Raw genomic sequence first — 4,839 nt, 5'->3', positions numbered from 1 at the left:
CTTTCCTTATTTTAGTGACCTCAATATGGAGTGTTACTGTATTCTGATTTATAAAATAATTTTTTTGACCAATTAATGTTTTATTATACTGCTAATATACATTTTTATTTAACGAAACATATAAGACAATCATTTAAATTAAGTAAAAAAGTAAAATAATAATAAAATATAAAAAAATCTGCAAGTTTGATTTAGTATAAATTAAAAACACAATTAATAGGTCAAAGGTCAATAAAGTATTGATGCGTTGCCAAACTTTGTAAATATATTTGGTTTAAAGATTTTCTATTTCGAACGACTCGCAAATGTTGCCATTCGAGGTGTGTGTGGGGAAGGGTGAGGTTTGGGGGAAAATATAAAAACAGAAAAATGTTGTAATTGACATTTTTCATCCAAACATCCATCTTAATAAATTAATACTTTCCAGGCTGCCATTTCCATGAGGCACATACAGTCATTTTGCAAAACAAAATTGAAAATTCCCATGTAAAAGTTACACTTTTTGGTCAACTGGACAAAAATCCTCCAAAAATGCCATTTTCACCGATAAATGAAATGTATTGAATTAAGTGATGATTTGTTTTCATAGATCCATGTGTCATGTGTTCTGCACAACAAATATGAAGTTTCTATTCAATAAAGAAATAGGTTAAAATGTGATTTTTTGGGGTAAAAAATGACGAAAAACTGCTATGGCATTCGTTTTTGAAACTGCCATGGGCTTTGAGACACTGATCCCATCAATTCCATTCATTCATCTCAATCATCTCATCATCCTGTCTCAAGTACTAACAATATATGTGGTAATTGTACTTGTAAGATAATCCCATCTCATCAAACCATTTCATGCATTCAATGTTCATTGATGTTTCATATTAATTGTGTCACTGATTATAATAACAATGGCTCCTACTGGTGTAATTCATGTTTCTATAGGACATGTACAAATGAACTTCCTTTTGTAATGAGCCATTTATTGATCTCAAATGTGTTCTCAATAAAGGTCTGAAAATTGCTCATCTTAATGTACAAAGTTTAAGATACAAAGTAGATTACCTTAATATTCTGCTTCATGACAACAAAATTGATATTTTATGTATAACTGAAACTTGGCTTACAGATGATATTGATGATGGTGAAGTCAAAATTAATGGTTATAACTTGTGTCGAATTGATAGAGTATACAATACCCATGGTGGCATCGTTTGTTATGTCAAGGATAGTTTGAATTATCGTGTAAATAGTGACTTGAATATAAATGAAGTTGAAGCTCTTTGGTTAGAAATTTGTCTTCCACATACTAAACCAATAATTGTTGGTACTATATATCGTGTTCCTGATGCCAAGGCTGACTATGTTGATAAAATTGATGCTATGTTTCAAAATTGTTCTTCTAATTATGATGATGTTATTATTTTAGGTGATTTTAATCTTGATGTAGCTAAACCTGCGGATGCTAAAAAAGTTTCACGTGTTGCTAATCATTCTCAACTCACTCAACTTATTCATGATTTTACTCGTGTCACTGAAAAAAGTAAGACAATTATTGATCTTGCATTTGTGTCTAGACCTGAAATTATTTGTGCTTCTGGTGTTCACAGTCTTGGAATTAGTGATCACAATCTTATCTTTGTTGTACGTAAGATTAAGCAAATCAAGTCTACACCTAAGATATGCAAATCTAGGTCTTTCAAGCATTTTAATGAACATGAATTTGTAAATACAGTAAGTAGTATAGATTGGAATGTAATCAATAATTATGAAAATGTAGATGATGCTCTCCAAACATGGACAACAATGTTTAATGAAGCATGTAATACTCATGCTCCAATCAAAGAGAAGCGTGTGAAAACCTCTCAACCTGAGTGGATAACAAGTGAATTTTTATCTATATGTAAAGATCGTGATTATTATTATTCTAAAGCACATAAAAGTAATGAACCTCATGACTGGCAGATGGCCAAAATGTATCGTAACAAAGCTAATAATTTACGTCTTAATCTCAAGAGGAAATTTTATTCTGATTCCATAGCTAATAATGTAAATAACTCTAAAAAATTATGGTCTACAATAAAGAAACTTTTACCATCTAAATCGTTATCAACTACCACTACTGTTAAAAATGATAATGGATTAACATCTACTGTCAAAGAAACTGCTAATGTATTTAATGATTATTTCACCTCAATAGGTTCCACACTTGCAGAAAAATTTGAGGATGTTCATGTTAACAGTAATATAAAGGATTCCAATAGTTCTTTCAATTTTAATTCCATTACTTCAGATTTTGTTTATAAGCAAATTTGTGATATTCCTAACAACAAAGCTTCTGGTATAGATGATATTAGTGTCAAACTTCTCAAACTTGCTGCACCTTATATATGTCATTCTCTTTCTTATATTTGCAATCTATCTCTTTGTACATCTATGTATCCAACAAATTGGAAATTGGCCAAAGTTACTCCAATCTTTAAAGCTGGAGACAAATTAGATGTTGGAAACTATAGACCTATTTCTGTTTTACCTCTTATATCAAAAATTATTGAAAGAGCTGTTCACAATCAACTTTATTCATATCTTACAATCTCTGGTATTCTCTCCGATAATCAGTCTGGTTTTCGTACAAATCATTCTACTACAACTACTCTTATAGATGTTGAAGATTATATACTGAATAATATGGATAGTGGACGTGCTACTGGAGCAATCTTTCTTGATCTTAAAAGGCATTTGACTGTGTAAACCATTCTCTCTTGATAGAGAAACTGTATTGTTATGGTGTTCGAGGTAATGTATTAGAGTGGTTCAAGTCTTATCTTAATAATAGAGCTCAAGCTGTAAATATCAATTCCACACTGTCTAACTTTAAAAACATCAACATTGGAATTCCTCAAGGGTCAATACTTGGTCCGCTTCTGTTTATCATTTTTGTAAATAGCTTACCTGATACTGTTAATTGTAAATGTACTATGTATGCTGATGATACCACACTTCTTTGTACTGCTAATGACCCTTCTACTCTTCAATCAGAACTTCAGACTAACTTTGATCATATTGCTGATTGGTTCAAAAGTAACAATCTTACTTTAAATGTTAAGAAAACTAAGTTTATGGTCTTTGGTACTCGTCATACATTGGAAAAGTTCAATAATGTTCACATATATTATGATAATGATAACATTGAGCGTGTAGATGAATACAAATACCTTGGTGTCACATTTGACCCTATCTTGTCTTGGTCAAATCACATTAACAAAATGTCTTCATGTATTTCCAAGCGTTGTGGTATTATTAGACGTATTAAATATTTTGTTCCAAGAGATACTCTCATCATGCTTGCTAATGCACTTGTCATGCCAAACTTTGATTATTGTAGCTCTGTTTGGTCTAATTGTGGTACTGAGCTTTCAAACTCTCTTCAAATTCTGCATAACAGATTAGCTCGCATTATCTTATCTGCTGATATTAGAACACCTGTTAATGATATGATGAGTATCCTTCAATGGAACAAACTAAATGATAGATGGACTAACCAAATGTTGGTTCTAATATTCAAATGCCTTAAAGGTATGGCTCCTAGTTACATTTCATCTCATTTCAATTTCATGTATAGCATGCATTCTAAAGGTACCAGGAGTCAAACCAACTTTAATCTCCATGAAGTAGCATGGAATATTAATGCAGGGAAAAGGACTTTTACTTCACGTGCTGCCAAAATTTGGAACAGTCTTTCTGCTGATATAAAATGTAATTATGAATCCATGAGTCTTTATCAATTTAAGCATAGGATTCTTACTTCATAAATTTGTTTATTCCATCTACATTATTATAAGAACATCTGTGTATTTGTTATGTAATTTTATAATTGTAGCATAATTAATATAATCGATGTACTTGTATGTAATTTTATCATTTTAAATTGTTTTTAATCTCTGTTTAAGAATCTTATACTTTTTGCTGCAGGGCCTCCTTGGAAATCAGTGTATTAACATTGAAGGGGCTACCCTGCCTAAAGAAAGAATAAATAAATAAAGACATAGCATTATATTTTTAGTCTTACAAATATGACAATATGGTCGAAAAGATTCTCCAGAGTACTCTTCTGAACATTTTGATATTGATTTGTCCATAAGTGATTCATCTGACGAACCCGTTAAATACAATAGAGCAATCATGGCTGCATAGACTATGGCTATACATACGGCATAGTCAAATTGTGATAGATAAAAATATTAATCATGATGAACACATTCCGTTAAGGGGGTACAACACCCATCATGCATTTTTTTTTATTTGCGTTTTTTTGCAAAAAACTTGAGAGAAAAAAATTGACAAAGTGGTATGCAAAATAACTCAGGGGCAAATCTTCTTGTTCTATTGGTAGCTATTCGGTATTATGTACCTTTATAAATAGCTACATTGATACCGATGCCACCATGCACCATCTAACGAGAAGATTTGTCCCTTCTCTCTGCATTTCTTCATAAAATGCAAAAAAACAACTTGAAATGCAATGGGTGTAAAATAAACGGATGTTTATTAAAATTAAAGTGTTCAATAGTCTCTTTATGGCAAGAGTGTATGTGATTAGGCCTAGTACTAGTGCCACAGTAAAAGTAAACTGAGTAGGCGTATGTTTATGTTATTATATGCAACATATCTTGCATTAAATGGTTCACTTCAATACTGAACAATACAGTTTATTGATCGCGAAAGCCCGAGGAGTATTTCGTGATCCTAGCATCCTCTTTTTTATAACATTTTTTCAGTAGATCATCCACGAAAAAAGCTTATTCCCAAAATTTCAGTTGATTCCGATTTTTTGCGAGTTATACATGA

The sequence above is a fragment of the Amphiura filiformis genome, chromosome 5, assembly GCF_039555335.1.
Source record: "Amphiura filiformis chromosome 5, Afil_fr2py, whole genome shotgun sequence".
NCBI classification, from domain to species: domain Eukaryota; kingdom Metazoa; phylum Echinodermata; class Ophiuroidea; order Amphilepidida; family Amphiuridae; genus Amphiura; species Amphiura filiformis.
This window is presented reverse-complemented; position numbering follows the sequence as displayed.